This window comes from Pleurodeles waltl, chromosome 11 (genome assembly GCF_031143425.1).
Source record: "Pleurodeles waltl isolate 20211129_DDA chromosome 11, aPleWal1.hap1.20221129, whole genome shotgun sequence".
Taxonomy (NCBI): Eukaryota; Metazoa; Chordata; class Amphibia; order Caudata; family Salamandridae; genus Pleurodeles; species Pleurodeles waltl.
In genome coordinates, this window is record NC_090450.1 from 753,106,520 (window position 1) to 753,129,932 (window position 23,413).

Sequence of the window (23,413 nt, forward strand, 5' to 3'; positions counted from 1 at the left end):
TTATAGACTGACCTTTAAAGGGTTTTTAGATCTATTCTCGGGGTGCTCCCAGTGCTAGGTAAGAAGAGTTTTATATTATTTGTCACAGTATTGATGTGGGATGTAATATGGGGGAATTTTGGAATACGTATAGCAGCTTGGGTAATGTGATCTTTTTGTAAAGGGGAGCCCTGCTCATGATTGTCAGGGTAAGTCATCACAGAGTCTCCCAGGACTCTTTCTGGGTTCAGCTCCATAAACCGTTTGTGATCTAGTGTGATCTCAAACCTAGATATTTGAAGCTGGAACTCTTCCGACAGATGTTATTTGTCAGTGCACTCAGGCTACCACTGTCCTAGAGTTGGAAGAGGACGGACTTGTTCCAGTTAATGCAGTATCCAGAGTAGAACTCAAAGGCACAGAACACCAATAGCACCGCTGAGATCATCAGCTCTGGGTCCATGTGGTACAGCTAGATGCCATCTGCATAGAGTGATATCTTCCCTGTGTTGAGTGACATCTGGGGATATGCACTCTTCACCACATCCAGCAGGCCAGCGGACAATACTACTCAAATATGAGAAGTGACAATGGACATCCTTGTCTCGTGCCTCTCCCCAGTGTAAATGTGTCCAAGACCTTTCTATTCACCTTGACTGCTGCTGTGGGTGCCCTGGAGAAGAGGGCCACCTACCCCGTAAAGACGCCTAAAGTTGAGTTTCGTGGCCCACCTCTGTATAAAACCGGTTTGGTCAGGGTGCCCTAAGTCGGTTATCAACCTGGCCAGTTTGTTCATCTGGATCTTGGCTAGAATCTTGCTTTCTGTAGTCAACAGCGAGATGTGCCTGTATGATGAACACATGTGAGTGGTTTGCCTTTTTCAGGGATAACCACAATGATTACATGATTGAGGTCTGGGACAAGGCAAACACCCCTCCTCTTTCATGGCCCTGAACAGGTTCAGCAAGTGTGAGTGGAGAAGTGTAGTTAGTACTTTGTATAACTCCACCTGGCGCCCAACGTCTTTCCTGATAGAAGGGTTCTTACGACCTCTCCCACCTCCTCTATTCTGATGTGGGCCTCATGCATGTCTCTGCCCACTGCGTTTGGGGTAGGGACAGGTACCTTCTCCAAAGTTAATTAATTTCCTGCTCCGTGCACACCCTGCGGGCCTCAAAGAGTCCACAATAGGACCCTGCAAACATGTGGGCTATGTCTGCGGCTGAGCAAGCGACTCTTCCTGCATCTATCGCCACTTAAGTCGCTCACCTTGCTGTCTCCTCCCCAGCCATGTGAGAAGGCAACTCGCTTTGTCTACCTTATCGCATAGTTTCTTTTCAACACCTAGACTGTTTGTAGCCCACCTGTATCACATGATGGTGATATTGATCTTGTGTCACTTCTAGGAGAAGGCAGAATGTCTCATCCCCTGTGTTCTCCCAAGCCCACTCTAGTTGGAGGAGGCGACACTCCAGTTGTTGCATTCTCTTCTCCTTATGTTTCTTTTTTAGCACAATTATGGTCTGGGCCTTCTCTTCTGCTTTATATGCGTCCCAAAAGGTAAATGGAGAGGACACTGACCCCTTGTTCTCTTCAAAACATAATTGAGTAGGGACTCCGCGATGCCTGTGCCTTGAAGGGCCCAGGTGTCTAGCCTCCAGTTGTGCAGTCTGTGTGATTGTCGGGTCCTGAATTTGACCAACAAAGGCGAATGGTCTGATAACCCTCGTGCCAGGTACTGAGCATTCCCCACCCAGGGTATTTCTGTCTCTGGTACAAACATATAGTCTACTCTGGACAGGGTGCCTTGGTCCCGGAAAGAAAAGAGTATTGTCATTCTAATGGGTGAAGGAACCGGCAGATGTATCGAAGACCCATTGCATGTGTGAAGCGTGCAATCGGTGTGAATGTGCTGGGCAGTGCCAGTCAGAGTGTGTCTACCTATTGCTCGGTCCCTAACTTCTGGATGAGACCTAGGATGATACCTAGGTTCTCTAGTATCCTCTTCAGGAGCCTTGGGAGGAGGGATGGGAGAGAGGGGCATCATACATGTTATTGATCAACACCTCCCTCTGGCACCACCTGGCCTTAACTGCCACATAGCAGTCCTCCGGGTCAGCCCATTGCTTTTCAACCTGAAACAAAGAGGGGGAATAGGTGGGGGATGTTCTTATTGGCTAAGATTGGGAATCCGCTGGAGTCTCTCATGTAGCCTGCGTGGGCCAGCACCATGTATTCACCTCGATATAGACATTTGCAGGCTTCACCCAGCAGGTGCCTTTCTTGCAGGAGTACCAGACCAGGGGAATGCCTATGAATTTAGTGTTACCACCCCTATCTTAACTTTACAACCCAGACCGTTCCCGTTCTACAAAAAAACTGTCAGTGTGTTTCACAGCCAGCCATTCTGGTGGCTTTCCTACATTTGTGAGTTGTAGTGACTATGCGAGGGGTATGTCCTCTGTCTCACTGAGTGATGTGCTTGTATGACCATGTTACATGCAACCCATCCCCCACCCTACTTGACTCTGACATGGGTTTTCAGCTACCTACTTCCCGAACTTCGGAAAGGTCTGTCACCCATCTCACCCTAGTCTTCAGTCTCCGAGGCACTTTCACTGGCCTTCTTTCGCACATGGGTAGCCAGTGCATCACCAATGTCTCTGTGGCTGAGGAATGAGCCTGTGAGGTGCTCCGGGAGCGTGGGGGAGGGGGTGAGGTTTTGGGGGGGGAGTGGAGGGGGCTGATCTTCTCCCTTGCCTCGTCGCAGCCCTCCTCAGTGGCGCCTGTGGGATGCCTCCTTCCAACCCCCAATGGCTCTGGTCGTTGCAGTGGCCATTCTTCTATCCACTTCCACACTCGATCTAGATGAAGGAACACGTTGACTTTGCCTTTATAGTTCACCTTGTGTCTGGCTCAATAAAGCAGCATGTCTTTCCAGGGAATATAAGGATCCTTCTAGATTGTGTCTGACCTCTCTCAACCCTCGGACTGTGCAGAGCACCAATTCTCTATTACGATAATGCAAGAATTGGCTTTGGGGCTGCTCCCAGCGCAGGTTTCTTGTGGAAAGAAGGTTTGCAGCCACTCTTTCAGAAAATGCTCCGAACGGGAGCCTTCCACACCCTTTGGGAATCCCAGGAGCTGCAGATTGTTGCATTGAGAGCACCTCTCAGCATCTTCGGTTCGGGCCGTCAGCTCTCCAGAAGTGCCCATCATCTTTTGGACAGATTGGATCAGGTCCTGCATTGTGCCCGCCAGTGTTGGGATTCATGTTTTGACCTCCGGCACTTGACCTGTGGTTTTCTTTAAGTCCTGATGATTTACTGCTACCTCCGCCCCAGCCCCCCTAATTTTAGTCTCTAGGTCATGATGGAAGGTTTTGGTAGTTGGCGGAATAGCATCTGCCCCTGAGTGTGGTTCTCTGTTTACCCCACCTGTGGATGGCTGTGTGCCACCTCCCCATCTCCGCCCTCCCCCGGCAGCTAGATTAGGGTTTATCAAATTTGTCCAGCTTCCCCTACCTCACCCTCGAGGAATACACTCCCAAAGTCTGGATAGTGGTAATGCCCTACTCCAGGCCACTGGGACAATATCAGTATCAACTGGTTACAGATATGATGAAGCAACAGGAGAGAATTGCCTGCTCCATTTTGTGCGGTGTAGGATCAAGAGGAGATCCAGAGGAAGTTGATCGAAGTAGCAAGAGTAAACATTTCTGAAAAGTTGATTCAAAGCTGTCAGGACTAGGCTTAACACTTGACCTTTTTTTGCTGTTCCAGCTCGTTTAACCGTGGGACACAAAAGCGCATCTGTGAGAGGATTATTAACAGATAACCTGGGTACTATAGAGGAGCATCCGGATGGGCAGGAATCTCTAATGTCCTTCAGAATCAGATCAATCTTTTCCTCAAAAAACAAGACAAGATGGTCACATAGCTCTTGGGAGGGTGTAAATTACCTTTTCTGACAGGCTGGGTTAGAGATCTTCTTCACAGTATCGAAAACCTTTTTAATATTGGTAGCTGCCAATAAGATAGAGGCGGCATAGTAATCTGCCTTTGCTTTGTTAATTTCCTTTTTATAATCAATCAAAGAGAGCTCTAGCCGTTACTTATCTTCCTCCTTCCAAGACTGTTTCCACTCATTTTGTCTGCAACTTAGTTTCAACTTCTTTAAATCAGTAGTATACCATGGGGCAGAGTCTCAGCCTCGTTTTTTCCTTTTTTCCTTGTTGGGACAGAAATCTGTTTATACAACAGAACAGTGATTCTGTCCTTCACGGAATTATAGTTCTCATCGACTGATTTATCATAGTAAAATAAGTTTGCTCCCAGGTTTGTGCGTGTCCCTACCCGTGTGCAAGAGGGTATCACCCTTTTTTTGCCAGATTAATATCATTAGCAAAAAGATGGAAGGTTATAAATTCATGATATGTCCAGCAGAGAGAAAATTAATCCTCTATGGAGATCAGGTCATCTGGAGCCAGAATTAGATCTAATGTATGATCACTAAGGTGTGTAGGATCAATGACCGGCTGATTAAGGCATACGATTTGACAGGAGTTGTCAAATTCTGTAGGAGGAAGATAGTTTTGATTCTTCAGCCCACATATTAAAGTCTCCAAGGATGAAGTAATTAGCGGGGGTCAAAGCCATGCTTGATATAGACTCTACCATGGGTTGTGAAAGCACCACTGAGAGGCCAGGGGTGGTAGCATAATATATCAGATGTTAGGGATCTTTGTTTAGATTGCAGGGAAAAACTTAACATATCAATGCCAGTTTGTTTACTGAAAGATATCAAATTACAACACTCTTTATATATAATTCCAACCCGATCACCTGCTTATACAGGCAAGGTTTCTGAAGGATATTATATCCTGTGGGCAAGCTAGGCCAACGTTGATTGCTGAGTCAGAAGAGGTACAGGTTGCAGTAATGAAGAGGATGTCTTAACTATAATTTCCCAAAAATAAATTGGTTTTGGCAGAGTGCTAAGTGAGGGACCTCAGATTAATCAATCCACATTTCAGAGAACCAGGTAAGACGACCTGGAAAAGTGAGGAATAGTCCTCCTTAATACTATCCTGTATGGGGCTAAAACTATGATTTGGCACATGCATCTGCATTCAATTCAAATATCTTCCTCTGCAAACAAGGAGAGAAGGACTAGAGCAGTAACCGAGATGGCCGCTGCTACAAATGATCCGCTCTTGCAGAGAGGAAAAGGAGTAAATAGTAAAACACTTTTAAAATATACAAGCCCCTGTCCAATATGGTAGCTTCCCACTGTAACAAAAGCAACCCACTGGCAAATCTGCCCAGTTTAAAATGTTAATAATGCTAAAATCTGTTAAAATTGCATAAAATCTCCTATATCGGGCTCCAGGAACAGATCCAATATGGCAGAGTGGATGTGTCTGCATCCAGTTCAGACGAGGAAAGAAGTACAACAGTAAAACACTTTTAAAATATACAGGTCCCCATCCAATAAAAAAGCCTCCTATATTTCAGTTTAAAGCATTCCTTGTTGGAAAGACTTATCACTTTGGTGACAGGGGCATTGGAGCTGTAACAGCTATGTATTACCCATATAGAGGCATTTTACATTGACAATGGTTTTTGTACTCTGCGGCTGGCAATCCTGCATGATACTCTGTAGTGTTAACTGCTACTAATCTTGCAAATGGTGGTTACTAATGTGATCTTGTCTGAGGTTACTTTTACTCCACTACTAATAGTAACTTAGGGTGATTTTCATTGAACGTAAGTAGCTCTTACTACAGAATCAATAGGAAACTCCTACTTTAAGAGCTATAAATGCGCACAAGATTGATACTTAAGTGTGTATGTGCTCCTTTAAGTGTATTAATTTATCAACTATGGGTATTCATATTATAAAAAATTGTCGCACTTTCAATTATGAGTGTACATTTATTTGTTAAGTAAATGTGGAATATACTAGGTTCAGCTTTATTTTTCGTAAACCTCAAAATAGATTTGTGTAAACATATATAAACTTAGAAAAAAATATATGGATAAATACAGATCTTAATGTCAAAACATAAATACTCAAAAACCAGAATATTAAATATTTAAAGGTAATTTTCTTGAAATGTTTCTTATGTGATCATGGCAGTTTCATAACAGAAAATCATTTTTGAGGAGACTGCAATGCATAATTCTGTTACAAAAATATCAAAAGAATGTATAAAACACACACATTTGTGGATTTTTGTAAATGTATGCACTTCTGTCAAACATTTACTCAAAAATGCAAATTATCACAATGAATAACTTCTCCTGTCTCATAGCAAGAGAGATGCCACCCCCATTGCGCTTTCACCAACTGTTTTATAGCTGCAGTGAATATCGAAAGGCAGCAGTTTCTGGAACCTTGTCTTACCTCTAGATCTTCTTTACCAGGGCAACCAGTTAATTGACTTAGTCAATTATAGCTTCATCATTCAATAGCATCTTTCTGAAAGATCTATCACCACATCAAATTTGTAATGTTTACCAAACACACACATCAATTGTGAAACTATCACCAACTATTCTTTCTGCTTAATTGTACCAGTCGTACACTTTTCTACCATAATTACTTAGCTTATCATTCTCCACATGATTCCTTGATAAATTTCTTTAATTTACTTTTTAAATATGAAAGTGTTTGTTATGTTGTATCTTTAAGTATAATTAGTGCTATCACTGCGCAAGCTTTTAATTCTGTAATGGAGCTTTGTGTATGTGCCAGTGACAGTTCCCAGATGAATTGGATGAAGGAGGAGTGCACTTATGGTGGTGCTCAGTTACTATCATAAATACTTGTTATACTATTTAAGGCTCCTGAAATAAAAAATATTGGCAACAAGTTGATCTGAACACCACCTCACGGACTTGGCATCTATGCTATATGTGTCTGCTTTCATATCCTTGGAAGACTGAATTTTGAACCAGTGCTGTGTAATTTGAGTGCTGCTGCATCCTAACAAGAGGCTGCTTGCAGATGTCATGACATTCGACTGTGAGCACAGAGTGTCCTCTCCCTTACATTTTCATGTTCATCTGTGCACACTCATTTCGTCAGTGTTGTGATGTTGCTGCACTGCACTCCTGGATTGACGTTTTTACGTCCACCATTTTGGATAGGTTTTCCAAAGTAAAGGAGCCTTGTGCCTCATTAAGGAAACGTGTGTTTCACATTATCCACCATCTTACAAGGTGTTTGCTGCAAGTTAAACGAAAATTGTGTTTTAGAGGTATGGTTACACACGTTCCTTGGTGCATGTTTGGAAAGTGAACAGTAACTTTGTTGATTGCGTGCAGCGTGAGTGGAAATAATTTTTTTCATCATTCTTCACCTTGTTTTCATCACATGTTTTTGGGTCATTTTTTTATTAATTACATATTTGGTTCAAGACATATTGGAGTTCTCGCAGAACTTGCGCTGAGGTGAAGATTATACACTTTTATAGTCCTCAGCGCACCAGAGAGGTGAAGAAAGGACGCTGTAATAAATCCTTATACAGTGAACTAGTCCTAATTTAAGCATGAGTGCTCAAAACGTTTCTTTTTCCCCTTCACAAACATTGGGCCAATGGGTAGTACCCCGTGTATGAAATGGGCAAAATAAAAGTCTTATTTTTTAAAATTATATAGCTGCTCTTGATGAGGAAGGAAACATGTCACGTGCAGATAAAAAAAGTATTTATTAACATTCTGTTGGACCAGAAGTGTTGAAAGTTTTTTAACAAATGGTAAGAGATGTTGGAGGTGGTAATAGTGTTTTTCAAAATGCTGTTGGCAGTTGTGACCGTTTTCTCCTTAAGTATGCATCAGTATTGTGAGATACAACTTCGTTCAAAGCTAGCAGGATATTAATGAAACTATAGATGACTATGTAGCAGCCCTTAGGTCATTGTCTTTAAATTGTGTGTTTGGAAATTTACAAGAAAATGTAATAAGAGATCAAGTGGTTATTCGTGTAAATGACCCTGGAATTCAAGAAGGGCTGTGGGCCAGTGGGGATGCTAGTGTGAATGATATTCTAGCTGTTGTCAGAAAAGCAGAGTTATCAAGTAGTTGTTCTAAAATTATCCAAACAGAAGTGATAGACAGAAGAATTGAATGTGTGAGTAAAGTTATGAGTAAACAGTTTCAGAAAAAAACAGTAAACAAAAAACTGATATTAAACAGTTTGAAAAAAATAGAGATGGCCAAAAAAACAGAAAAGGGTTAAGATGTAACTGCTGTGACAGTAAGTTTCATTTAGCATAAAACAAAACTTGTTCAGCGATAAGAGAAATGTGCCAATTTTGGGGTTATTGGGCATTTCTCTAAAGTTTGCAAAAAGAAGAGAAATGGAAAGGTAAAATGTTTAGAAGAATAGGATTCTAGTGAGGAAGATCCTAATCTGGAGGACGTTGTAGGTACGGTTTGTTTTTAATATTAATGATTCAGAAACTAATGTGTTAAATATTAATAGGAAAAAAGTAAAGAAAAAAAAAAGTGATATGAAGGTTGGAGGTGTCATCATCCAAATCTATGCAGATTCTAGTTCTCCGTATACTTTTGTCAGTGAAGGTGTATGGAGATCAAAATTTGCAGATCGAATAGTTGATAAGTTGGGAAAAAACTGATATTAGTCAAAAGGATATTCTGAAGAGATATTGATATGTTAGGATACCGAACGCTCACGTTCAGATTTAAAAATCGTAAAGCCATTGGCAGATTGTATGTAGCAAAGAAGGGACCCTCCGTTCTTGGGTGGTGTGAGCAGGGCAATTTTCACTTGATATTGAATCCCAGTAGCTCAGAGCCTAGAATGATTGTTGATGAGAGAAAGTACAGGACAGAACATTTTAAATAAATTTCCCAATGTGTTCAGTGGAAAAATTGCAAAATTGAGTGACTTTAAGCATGAAATTGTACAAAAAAAAAAGATGATATACCAAAAAATACACGAGGCTAGCAATATACCTATTTACTTAGAGAAGAAGGTAAAAAAGTGACTACAGAAGCTGGTAAAAATGACATTATTAAAGAAGTTGAGTCTTCAGAGTGGGTCTCTGACCTTATTGTGGCCAGGTGCAGTAATGGGCAAATTACATTATGTTTTGACTAGCGTCATATGAATAATAATATACAGGTCGATCAATTTCCTTTGTCAAGAATATCTGAAATGCTGGCACTTCATTACAATAGATCTATCTGTAGCTTATCAGGTTACTCTAAAGGAAGAATGCAGATCCCGTACAACATTTGTTACTCCCATGGGCTGCTGTAGTTACAAGAGAATGCCGTTTGGCCTTGTCTCTGCGGCAGCATGCTTTCAAGGTACCATGCATCAGTTGTTTTCAAAGATTCCAATTGTTAAATGCTTCCAAGATGATATTCTAATTTATGCGAAGGACAAAGAGGAGCATGATCATATTTTGGAGAGAATGTTGGATATATTGAATGAGAGAGGTTTAACTGTGGAATTTACTATGTATTAGTTTGCAGTGGAATCTGTTACTTATTTAGGTCATGTGATAAGTAGCGATGGAATTAAATCCAAACCTGATTTGGTAGAGTCAATTCAACTAGCACAAGAACCTGTGCATAAAGACGATGTAATATTGTTTCTCGGTCTATCAGAGTTCCATTCTAAGTATGTACAGTTTCTTATTACCAGAACTTTTCATAATCGCCAGTACAAATTTGAATTTGAGTGGCGTAACGACTGTCAAAAGGAATTTGCTGATATTAAGACAGCAATTGCTAAAGCTATAGCTTTGTGTCTTTGATCCCAACCTGTTGAGTGTGATTACTACTGATGCGAGTTGTTAGGCAATAGGTGCTGTATCATCACAAATTAAGGAGAAAGGAGAGGACGTTACTATGGTGTACTCTTCAGGAGCTCTCACACCATCTGAAATTAAATGTTCAGTCATTGAGAGGTAAACTCTAGCTTGTGTGTGGACGTTAGTGCACTTTAGATCCTTTGTATGGGGTGAGCAATGTTGGTTATGCAGTGACCATAAACTTTGATCAGCTTACTTACCATAGAAGGTATGTTAAAAGCGTCCGCATGTATAGCAAGAGAACGTCCATGAGACTTCAAAAATGTAAGTACAAAATTATTTAAGTGCCAGGTAAAGAGAATGTAACCGCAGATTTGTTGTCCAGAACACCTTTCCAAATCAAAGAAGAACTGAGTGTTAAATGGGATGAGTATCAAATAGCATGAGCTTCCTACTATAGACAAAGGGTGTGGATGAAAGAATACAGTAAGGATCATTTATTGCAAAAGGGTTTAGTGTATGTAGTAGATGGATGGCCTACTGAAGGAACACTGAAGTCTGAGATGAGAAGTTTTTGGGAGATAAGAAAGGAGTTAACTTCAGTGGATAGTATAATTTGAAGAGGAGGCAAGGTAGTTCTACTGTCTACTTTGAGGAATATTATTACCAAGCAAGGTCATGGAGGGATTGTTAGGACAAAGCAAATGGTTAAAAAGGATATTGGCGGCTGGGAAGGGATATCATTATAGAGAGAGTGGTCAGAAACTGTGAAAGCTGTGCTAATGTTGATAAATCTCATAAAACATTGAGACTCAATATAAGGAACCTTTTGTTCTGAAGGAACAGTGGAACACTGTAGCTGTGGACATTATAGGTCCTGTAGCAGTGCATGCAAAATACATCATTGTTGTTATTGATACTTTCTCGAGATGGCCACCTGCAGTTGGTGGTGAAAGTAGACACTGATACAGTGTTATGTTTCTTGGATAAGGTATTTCCAAGGGAAGGTTTACCAGTCACCATTATCACTGATAATGGTGTCTAATTTGCATCCAGTAAAGCAAAGGATTATTTCTAGTGAATTGAAATCAAACATCGCACCACTTCTCTTTATGATCCAAGTTGTAATTGTATGATTGAGAGGTTTTATAGGGTGCTTAAAGCAGCTTGATAAAGAAGATTAAGAGCCAAAAAATGATGGATGTATAGAATCACAGCTAATGATATGACAAAATGTTCTCCATTTGAAATTATGAGAGGTAAGTGTTCCTAGAACTAAAAATAATCTCACATGGTTAATGAAGTCTGCCTTTTGTAAAGTAAATTTGGAGATGGTCAAGAAAACCAGTGAGAAGACACATGAGAAATACAAACTAAGGTATGATAAAAAAAAAGATCAGTTTGTGTTGGTTCAGGTATTGAGGTTGGAACGTTTGTGAAAGTTACAGAAACTCTGGAGGGTAAGAACGTCAATTTTCAGGACCTCATGTGATGAGACAAATTTTGAAAAATGCAGTAACATTAAGTGTTTGTAAAGTGTGGAATATCAAAATAATTGCTATTTTGATAGGCGAGAACTGCACATATAGAAAATAAAATCTAGATGGGGTGAGTAAGAATTTTGATGGGAATTTGTGGGAAAGAGAATCTCCTAGCGGAAGGGAGAACTTGATTAGACTCGAAAGAAGAGAAAATTATACTAGAATTGGAAAAGAATTAGAGATTACTGAGGGTCAGACTGCCAATATCAAAAAGAATGTTGTTTGGGTACCTGTGGAAGGAAAAAGGTTGCAGAAGAAATCTGTGTGGATGTCTGAGAATGTGTGTAAAGATAATGGCTGAAATGTAATTTTCCTGTACAGTGTTGAAATTCTATTTTTGTAATATTAAGAATAAGATTTAGTTTTCTTTGTAATTTTAATTCTTCTATTATAATCTTATATTACGCATTGCTATTAATTTATGTTTTGTATAATTTGTTGATGTTAGCTTTGTTTTGTACTCCATATTCATTGCTTTATAATGTTTAACAGGAAGGGATGTGTTGTGTTGTTTCTTTAAGTATAATCACTGCACGAGCTTCTAATTCTATAATGGAGCTTTGTGTATGTGTCAGTGACAGTTGCCAGGAGGAATTAGATGAAAGAGGAGTGCACTTATGGTAGTGTTCAGTTACTAGACTAAACACTTATTATACTCTAAAGGCTCCTAAAATCAACTTAACACTGTTGCCTCAGAATTAAGACGTATCCCTCTATTTAGGGGAAGATGGAAAATCCCCACTTCTGAGACTTCCACCTGGTAAGGCTTAATTCATCTGATTAAAATGTGTGTTAGTTTGTAACTTCTAAGGGTCCAAGAAGAAACATAGTGCCTCATGTACAAAGCCATTTTGCAGTCACAGAGCCTGTGATTTCCAAAGTCACGTGGTGATCCTGTAACATTACCGAATTGCAAAAGTTGTTTAGCAAGGCATAACAAATCACTATGTGAAAGGGGGAATGTTTAGGGCATCCCTTGTGAATACAGCATCTTTATCGTATATATCAATGTTTTGTGACTGTAATCCAGCGGCAAACATGAAAAGTTTGGTTGAAAAAATGTGTCACCCATTTGTGAATGTTAAAAAGAAAATCGTAGTAGACAGTGGTCCTAGAGCCCCCTGCCAACTCTTGAACTATACAAATAAAAATATTTTATTTTTAAATGCTGTCACAGATATGGTGGTCTTCTAACCCCTGCTGGCCACCATCGCTGTGGTGGTATCCAATCGTCGTGAGTCACAATTTGCGACCTACCTCATGAATATTGATGAGGTAGGTCAGATTGCAACCCGCAAAGAATCAGAATTTTGTGAACTGACCTGCTAATAATGCTCTGAATTCTCAAAATTTGTATCCATTTGAAAAGGTTTGTGCATGATTTCCTACATCGTTTTGTGAATGGAAATTTCGTACATCAGGCCCATAGGTATTTGTAGACCTCACTCCATTATTTTTGTAAATCTCTCATTTCTGATGCGGAATTCAGTGGCTCTTAGAAATTAAAATGTATGCCCATACCAAGAAATAGCCTCACATGCCTGACTTCTGTTGATGCCCTTGTTGGGGTCCTTGTTGAAGACTTAAATAATGTATTTATGGAGATCTGAATAGAGGCAATCTTAGGCTAAACCCATTGAGCACAACTTTTAAAATGTAGCTATTCCAGCTCAAACGACAGTGCTCACACATTGCTCAAGCCTACCTTGAGTTTTTCTCAATGGCAGTTTGTCATCCTTTCTGTAATGGCCTTATAACCATTAACCTAACTGATACATATTTTATCACTGTGATCTAAAACCTCTGCCTGCCGAACTGTCCTATCCCTCAACTCATTTAGAGCAGTAGGGATAGAAACTTTCCCAACAGCAGAGCAGCGCCGCCTCCACGATCTAAACAATCCTCATGTTAAGGCAGCTGTCTGCTTCCTGAGGCAGAAATGGCTATGGGAGGCCTGCCCTATCTGGAATCTCCAATCTCTACTGTTGCTTTTCCTGTTTAGGCTCTGGGCATGGTGGTCTCAGGCAAGGTAAAATGTTGAATGAACTCCACACAGTAGGAAAAACTTTCAGTATATAAAGAACATTGATTTTACATTTTTCAAAAAGCAACCCCAGCTTTAGAAAAATAAAAATTCACCTGCCAAGTCAGCAGAGGCACATTTACCTAAAAAGACCCTGCTGACCCAGGGTCGAACTTCAAATACAGAGGGTGGGCTCCGGTTGCCTGTTGAGATCTGAACGACAATATCAGTGTAATTTTAATAATGTCTTTTGACTCCTGCTTTACCTCTCCTCTCTTTACCTTATGTGCTCTATAGCAACTCACTGCTTGCACAACTACTATAGCAGTAAATAAAATAATGTGATACATGCCCTGTCACATTGTCGAAGGCCTTGTGGAACCTTGCTCCTTCTCATTCCCACCACCATGCCAACTGTGAAATTTTGTAAGTACCCGAGATAACAGGACAGGCTTTTAAATCTGTGGGCACATTAGAAGCAATAACACTCTAGTGTGGCAGAAACTTTCGATGTTTTTCCCCTTAGTCATTTCAGTCTTGTGGTTTTAGGTCAGAAGTGAGTTCAACTATGAAGTCATCTTTGACAGATGATGTTTTGAAGGAAATTAATCCTAAATTGGCAAGTTGTCGCCGCTACTGTGATCTGAAGGACACAAGTTTGAATACCTGCAAGACTATTTCATCCTTCCATCTTTTAGCGATCAAAAAATGTCAACTGGGCTAAATCTTATACATATCCAGTCAGGACTGATGTGGAAATGGGGAGCCCTGAGGTTTGCTTTTGTAAGATATGACATTTAGGTACTTAGTACTTAGTACTTAGTTGTACCTGAAGCAGATGGAATTGAAAACAGTTTTGGCAAAATACTGGAGTCCATAAAAGGCCTTGTATCTTTTTGGTGATCATTACCTTTCTGTCACGAGCAACATAGTGTTGATCCAAATTGTGCTGCTGCCCAGGCTTCTGTACCTATTTGCCACTCTGACCTTTCAACTCCTGGCATGAATATTTAAAGAAATAGACACAATCTTGATCTGGAGGGCCAGCAGGCTTAACGTGGTTTTGTGTAAGCTTGTAAGCACTGTAACCCTCAATGCAGACTGGGAATTCTAGATTATGAGCTTTACTACATAGCTGTAAACCTCCAGAGGACAGCACTATTGTTCTCGGACATACCCTCTCGAAAACTGAATTGATGATTTCTGGACACTTCTGATCTTGTATTATCGGGTTGTTTGTCACACCTGGACCACAACAGAAGGTACCCTAACAAGGTGCAGTCCGTACTTCTCAAATTGGTGAATTAACTTTGTGTTACATGCATGAACAGGACATACCCAAAACTGAGTCTGTCTGGTCTTGGTGGGACTGGACAGATTTCGGAGACTGTCTGTCTGGACCTCCACCAGAATTATGTTTGTGGGAGACCTGAATGGCAAAAATAGGTTAAAACAAATTTCTGAGCAGCGGTAGAGTAATGGTTTACCTGTAGGACAATTCCTGACATACACTACTGTTGGGAGTGTAATGCACAAGCAGTGGGGAGGGGAGGGCACAGACCCACCGACACATGGTGAGTTTAATTTGTTGATTAAATTAGGTACCGGGTGAAGGGCCACAATACTTATTTCTGATGAATACTTCAACCAGCAGATTCTTTACCTTTTGAATATCCCAGGCAGCATACTAAGGGCCTCATTACTTGTCTACCGGTCACTAGACCGCCAGACTCGCGGATGGAGGTCAGACCTCCACCAGTGCGGCAGTCCGACTGCCACATTACAACCCTGACGGTTGGGCTGCCAGGGAACCTCCAGCTCCATCCTGGCAGTCTGGAGGTGGGGGTGGTCCTAATCCACCAGGGCAGCGCTGCCCTGGGGATTGTGAACCCCTTCTCCACCAGCGGTTTCATGGCAGTACCCACCGCCATGGAAATGCTGGTGGAAAACAGATGCAGGGAGCCCCGTGGGGGCCCTGCACTGCCCATGCACCTGGCATGGACAGTGCAGGCCCTCCCTCCCTCCCCCCCCCCCCCCCCCCCCCCCCCCCCCCTCCGGCTAGCACCATCACAAGGGTCACTGTCTGCTCTGCAGACAGTGAACATTGTGAGGATGCTGATGCAGCCTATGCTCTACACCATTGCTGATGGCTCGATTACGAGCCAGAGGCAGTGCTGTTGGCTGTTTCCCGCTTGGCCAGTGGGCAGAAACTCAGGTTTCTGCCTGCTGCTGTAGCAGGGAACTCTTAATGGAGTCAGCACGGAGGTAGCCTGTATGGCTGCAACATCCCAGTCGTAAGTCAAACTCAAACTCAGCCCCTAAATCTGGAAACTTTTGAATAGCTCTCTATGCCGGTAGTGGGCACTGGCTCCACTCCTTACCGGAAGCAGCATCATCTGGATGTCACTTTAGCAATTTTGGTAATAATGTCACCCCGAAATGTTCAGAGTTTAAACCATGTAGGAACTGTGATGAACACATGTCCATTACGAATCTACACAAAAGTTGCCTGTGGTGCTTGGAGCCAGAACAATGACATAAAGGCTTTGTGGCTCTTGTTGCAACATGCACCCACAGGCCATAAAGGAGAGGGAGGTGAAGATGGATATGGCCCAAGCACAGGAAGACACAAGGCTAAGGTAAGGTTAAAGACGCTGAGTGCCACTGTTATCAAAGTCGTTGAAGAAGAACCTCAAAGAATAAGAGTAAGTCATCAAGACCCTTGCCATCACAGCTAACATCCACACTGGACCTGGATCTAGTGGAGGACACCATATAGGACCACTGTGGTTCCTTCTGGCCCAGTGCTGGTCTCAGACATGCTGCAGCCTGTGGCAAAGCCCAGCCCCCCGCCCCCCTGTTTTGGTCAGCGTATCCTAGAGTTCTTCGCTTCTGGTACAGACCCAGCAATGTTTCTTTATGCAATTTACGACATGCCCCGAAGAAACATGGTCCGCTCTGAAGCACTGACTTGCCAATGTCCAATGAAATTCAAGTTTTGAGCTCTTCTGATGCCGTATCTCCTGACTCCCTTCGCTCCATTGCTCCGATTGTTGCCAGAGGCCTGGGTTTACGAGACTGAACACAGCACCAGTGCTGCCTGCAGGCTCAGCTTCATAGCCAACGCCCTCTCCGCTCACTTTCCCATCAGGATCTTCTCCATCGGCGCTGGATGTCATTGTCTCACTGGCACCATGAGTGACAACACCAGAACCACAATCGACACCATCTGCACTGCAACTCTAGTTTCCTACTCCAGAACCAACACCACAGGCAGCGCAACCAGGTCAAAACATTGCCCCATCTGCGCTTAACAACTCATTGAACAGAAGAGGTTCTTTTAAGGCCTCCATCCTGAACATGGATGATGAGACAGACACTCTGACACTTTGGACCCGCCCATTGTGTAGGTGGGTTGGATACCTCTCTTAAATGGGAATAATTGGTTGCCTCCAACGGAGTAACTAAACAAAAATTGATTTTCCCTTTTGTGCTTTGTTTGCGTCTTCACCACCCTCATTAGACACATCACCACCATATTTGAAAATGTACACGTCTAGGCTTATATACAACAGTGTTAATGTTTTATATTTAAAAAGCTCTGTGTTGATCTTGCTATCCTTTAAAGAGTTATCATTTATTAGAATATATAGGTCACATAAAACATTGCACAAACATTCATTTAAAAAAAACTCATACAAATACACCATATTCAGATATGTCATTTTACTTTTGTTACTATACTGAATAAATAAATGAATATATCTTTTTTTTTTTTTATCTGAATGTGAAAGACAGGTTATAGAAGCCATGCAGAATCATACCCAGTACATTATTTAAGTAGAGTTATTGTTTTTGGTTCACTAACAATCACAATCACACACACACACACACACACACACACACACACACACAACCTGTTTCTCACCATATCTAAAACAACTACACATGAAATCATAAAAACAACAAGCATGCACTTCTTAAACAAGACTAAAATGATTTTTTCTAACATGGTTAAAATGTCTTCTAAAAACCTAACACCTTTAGACCTATTACTATGCGCTGTACTAAGAGAGCGTGGAGAGTAGAGTATCTTGTGGTCTAGAGTTTGCTAGCGAGAAGAGACGCACTGCATACCTTGTAGACAGCAAGAGCTGTCCTTATCAGCAGAGGTATGAAGACAGGTTTTCCTGCGCAGGGCCTGCGCTGTGATGGCGGCCTTCCTCCGGGACTCCGCTTTATCAGCACCTGGCAAGATTTAGGATCTTTGATGTTTGCTGGCAGTAAGTGGGACTTTGGCAGAATCTCATGTGATATTCGGGGCAAAGGACCTCTCCTGACAAGTGGTCAAGTGGCAGTCCTTCTATAATAAATCTTATCAGAGATTGGAATGTCTGGCATGATTTTAGGAATTTCTGTCATAGATTATGTGCATCAAGGTATGCATCCTAGGAGTTTCCTGCTGAACATATAAGGTGAGAAGATGTCAATTCAGATTACACTAGTTTAGCTATATGTCTGTTTTTCGGGTTTATTTGACATTGGCATGGTGACATGTAGACTCTTGCCCAGACTGACTTCGCATCAGGTGTAATAGCTATGCCATTGGCCGAATCACTTGACATTTTCACAGTTCCTAGAAAGATAAGGTCAGGTAGCATCTGCGTCAAGTGGCAAACATGACAATGATTCTGCATGAATCAGGAAAGATGACAACGCTCATTGTTTAAAATTGTTTAAAGGATGACTTCCATTGCCTACTAAAAAAAGGAGTTGGGCCTCAGGGGCTTTATATCATCTGAATGAAGCTGTCAGTCATAGGTATGAAGTAGCAAAACAGTGAAGTCCTTAAAGAGGATTAGGTTGCAACAGTCTCTCTTATTACTGGCTCACATTGTGTGCCACTAAAGACCGAGACTCCTTATGTTAATTATTATCTGGACATACTACTTAAGAGCAAATTCCATGTTTAAAAGTAGTTTATTGATGGCATTGTTGTGAAATGTAATGGAGTACTGAGGGGAGTATGTGGGAATACTAGTTTGTTCAGTGTTTTTTTTTTTGAATTGTCATTTAAGGTTTCCACATACACCAACCTACAACTGCTGGCTGGTAGGGTGGTAAGTAAAATTTTGAGAATATAATTAATGCAAAAACATAGAACAAATTATTCAAACCACAAATGCCCTCTCTCCTCCCACTACTCCTCCCACTGGTGTATAGTGCAGGTTATGAGATGTTGAACGTTAAAATGTGGTAAGGCTCAATGTGACGTGGGGCACATTAAAGAAGTCTGGGTTCTCTTTAGACAAATAGGTGAGAACGGTTGAGGTCACCCACTGGGTGGGGAGATTCTAAGACTAAGCACTGTTGGGCACCTAGGGCAGATGAGTTCCCTAAAATTCCTGAGGCAAAAAAGTGATACATGGGCCCCATGTCTTCTCAAATTCTGCCTTCCTCTCCTCTAACGTAACTGAGAGTTTTTTTTCCATATTGAGAAGTTCCCACAACCTTTAAAGCCTTGCTTTGTACTCTGAAATCATCTGCTTTCCCTGTATGGTGGTAATAGCTTGCTTTGTGGCACACAGGTCCAGAGTAAATACTTTGCATCTTCTGGGCAGTAGCGATAGGTTTGCTTATTGAGAAGGCATACGATAAGATATGCTGGGTATTGTTGGATATCAGTGGCGAACATTGTGTTTACAAGAGTCTTCTCTTGCCCGTACTGTTTCAGTTTGTGACTGCGCCATAGCAAACTGGTCAGTGTATCTGCTTCGCCTCAATTTCTCCAATAGGTGGAAAGTCTTGATGGGTTCCATCTGTTTACATAGTACTTCTTCACTGGTACTGCTTATAGGCAAAAACTAGTTTAATGGTAGAGGTCCGACTTGCAAAACGTTAGGAAATTTATGCCCATAGCATTACTACTCTGTAACAAATTTCAGCCTTTATTTTACATTGTCTAAAAGACTTTCCTGTAGTATTGCTGGAAATGTGTAATAGAAGCATATTTCCAAACATATTCCCAAGCATGCTGAAATGGAAGGAAAATTCTGCATTTGGAAAAAGTTTACCCTTACCCCATGGATAACCCCCTTAGCGGTACACTTCAATTAATTTTGGACGTGTTCCTCTTTATTTCCAATCTCAGTGCATATTTAATCGTGCCCATGAGGTTATTGTAAAGGCACTTTCATAGTGGGAAGCTGCATGAAAACGTGATGAATAGACACAAGCCTATGAGTTTGTGATTGTTTACTAACTTTATAGTTTGGCCCACCCAGGAGCATTTCAAAGTCACCCCTGCTACTAGATTTGTAAACTTCAAAATTCCGCCATTCTGTGACTCATTTGTGGAATTTTGCCCTCACAAAGGTCGTTTTAAGCGCATATCAGATTCACTTGGGTTCCAAAACACACTCTGTAAATAAGGCACATAGTTATGAGGTGAGTTTGAGAGATAGAAGCATAACGTTGAATGCATTTAAGGACCAGGCAACTACCTTTTGGATTTTGGTGGAGTAGAAAAGTGTGGACTTAGTATCTCCACATCCAAATCTGTTGGGGGTAGGCATGGCAACATAGGAGAATATTTTCATCTGTGAGATATCATATTTGAAAGGCATAGTTTACCACCCTAGCAAACTGTTTGCCAGTAGTTAACTATGTCCAGGGCTCTCTTGTGGTGCCCAGTGCTTGGCTTCTTTATCGCAGCTGAGTGAGGCTTGCCAGATGTAAGAGTGTCAGTTATTGAGGAAAACTATTTTTAAAACTGCATAAATTGAATGGCTTTCTTCAGTAGAGATTGACGTCAGTCGCTTTCCGTTGTCCCTTTCCAGACAGGTGTGGATTCTGTTGGCCAGGATTCATATACCTGGAGAATAAGCAGTTGTGCAGACATCATTACACATATACTAGCCATGCCCTTGTACAACATATGAACATGATGTAAAATATTAAAACAAAACTTAGGCAGAACTAGTAAAGGATTTCAGATAGCGCTGGACCCTAGAAGAAAATAGTCTAACCATTTTTCACCTGTAAGATTCAGTCAACAGTTGGTTATATTGATAACATTTTTTGCCATGGGTTAATCGAAGCCTCACAGTGCATTGTTCACCCGACCGACATGGTGCCCTTGGCAACCACTTACAAATAATACAAAAATATGCTAGTACTTTACCATGTAGAACCGATAACAGAGTGCGCGAGTGAACATAAGAAGCAATAGCCATGAGAGTTTTGGGAATGACAGTGGTGGGCGAGGCCTAACATTTAACAAAGGAGTTGACCAAATAAGATTTGATGATAGTGGAAAGAGATAAGGGAGTATGGTACAGGATGATGGTGTAACCAGAGAAGCAAAATGAAAGGGCTAGAAGGGCAAGGTGACAAAAGGATACAGACTGGGAGGAAGATGTCTTTCATAATTAAGTAGGCAAAATGGGGGGCAGAATACGAGTTTAAATTGGAAAATAAAGGAAAGTGTATGTATGTGGTATTTATATAGCTCGAACTGAGCCCAAAGGCTGCAGAGCGCTCTACATGGTCCCAGGCAAAGACACAGCCAACGTGATTCAAGGGGTAGCAGGTTTCTGTGAATGAATGTGGACTGTTAATGTGTCATGATATAATGGTGAGTCTTCATGTCCTTCCTAAATTGGAGCTGTATTGATGGAATTGGGGATGTCATTCCATATTCTAAGTGGATAGATGGAGAAGACCTTGTTTTAACTTCTTGAGGCTTCTTTGTCTCCAGTCTGTTATCCAGCCACTCAGTCGAATAGGCAGTGGTTCCAGTGATGGTGGCTTTGCAGACGATTCTATTGGCTTTAGAGGTTGTGGGGGTTGGCAGCGGCAGCCAGTTGAATAGTGTCAATGGGAAGGGGGGAGATATGGTCACATAAAGTCAGTGACACAGGTAACTAATACAGAGACAGATGAGGTGAAGTGGGGATGATAGATAAGTGAGAGGGATGCAGGTGGTGTTGATAGAATATGAGGTTTGCAGTTGTTGAGGAGATGGAAAATGGTCTTCAAGAAGAGGGAAGGTTAAAATGGCAGACTTGTGAAAGGAGAAGGGTTAGAATGGGTAGGTTGGCAATTGTTAGCCTTTCGCTCCCTGGCTTTCCCACTACAAACCCTTCCATAAAGTTGATCACATTCTGAAAAGGACTGAAGGGAATAGCTAGTAAAACTAATATAATACCTTTAACTCTCTTTGGGAGTCAATCTAAGCACCAGTTTTTTTGCATAGCGCTTGTGTGAATGAATCTGTATTCATCAGTAGCGCGTGAAGCAGGTTTTATTTTAAGGACGAAGTCATTATCTTTATGAAACACAAATCACTGTTTACCGAATGCCACTTGTGATTTGATCACCTTTATTGTTGTGGCCAGGGAAGATTGTATTGACTAGATCTATCCTAAAAAGGGAGATGTCAGGGTCTTCCCACATCCTTAAATTGTAGGGAACCTGTCACAGGATCCTGGTGAGACTGCGTCTGTACTCTACTCACCAGGATGGTGGGCATTTGGTCTGAGAATGTTGAACATGACTAAGGCTGATCAGCATATGGCTGATCCCTCTCTTTCTAGGCTCAGTGAGAACAAATGCTAGACACAAGTACAGCAGAGAGTAAATATCACTGGCAGAGATCAGTTCATATATTTCAGCCATGACTGTTTTGCTCATTGTACTTGTGAGCGCTGTGGTGACAGAACCTAATGTTAGGACAGTGGTTGCAGCTGCTGCTTCAGGAACAACTGGAGCCGCCTCGTTGTTCTGCCCTATGCCATGAGACGTAGTTAAGAGTTCTTCAGAAATCAGGGAAACGGATTTATCAAAATATTTGAGTGATAGTTTGCCATGCCAGTGTATCTGCAGTCCGAATGCACGTACAATATTCAGCCGCAGCAAGAAATTGGAAATTTCAGGACATTTATTATTTCAGTAGAACTGTGAGAAAACTGGTGACTTTGACAAACTTAAGTTTCTTTAGTGAAGAACAATGCCGCGTGGAGCAAATTATTTTTGGCTCCCTTTCAGAATGGGGTATGGCTCGGAACTGCAGTCTTGAATATTGATACATAACCCATCACTGTTCTTGTTTCGTCCTCAAGTACAGCAGAGCTGTGGCTCGGAATCAGCCATAGACTGTGATAGGACACAAGTGGAATCGTGATGCCTATTTTAGTGCAGGCCTAACTAATCTACCACTTTTCATCGTGACCCAACTGAAAGCAACACTACACACTATCACGCCAGTCCTCAAATCCTAAACTGACTTCCTCTAGTAGTAAGAGTACAATTCAAAATGGCATACCTTCCTTACTTACATAGGCATCTACACTGAAACACCCACGTAACAAAAACAAAAAAACAAATAGTAATGAGATCTGAGAAGAAAAATACTTTGAGAGTAGAACGCTCAACAATAAATGAGGCTAGCCCTTGCCAGATCGATCTCGGCACCTGGTAATATAAGATCAAACATCCTAGCAGAAAATGTTCCAATGTTACTTTTCCTAAGAACTGTTTCTGGACCACTGAATATTTGTAAATAAACTAATTGTCTGCTTCGCCCGTGTCTGTCCTTATATTGTTGGACATTCTTGGACTGTCTTTTTCTACCGTCACTTGCACTTAACCTTATCCATCTATTTATTTCCGTCTCAAAGCCGTTTCTGCTATTATTGTTTTCTGTTTATCAGCTGATATCAGGGCACACAGATTATTGAGATTCCTCTGCTTTTCCTAGATTTGCTAGCTCTGTCAAATATATGTAATGTAGGCGATGGCTCTGCGCAGAAGAGTTTTCTCTCCCATCATTTCATTGGCAGTTTTTTTATATGCATTTCCTACTGAGTGCTTGCATAGAAATGCATGGCAAGATCTTTTTTGCATTTAAAAATTATACTAAGGCATTGCACGTTAAATTCTCTAGATCATAGAAACATTGTACAGAGAAAGCAGGAGTTTTTTTTTCACTGCAGCATACATATATACATACATACTGGCGATCGCCAGTAGGTATAGTTAGGACCATCTTTCCATAGGAAAAGCTTTTTTTGACTGGTC

At 41.5% G+C, this 23,413-nt stretch overlaps 1 protein-coding gene across 4 annotated transcripts in view; it reads left to right on the plus strand.

Annotated features, from left to right (window-relative positions):
• TAOK3 (TAO kinase 3) overlaps positions 1-23,413 on the plus strand; it is a 1,041,334-nt gene that overhangs the window by 191,493 nt on the left and 826,428 nt on the right. The window lies entirely within an intron of this gene.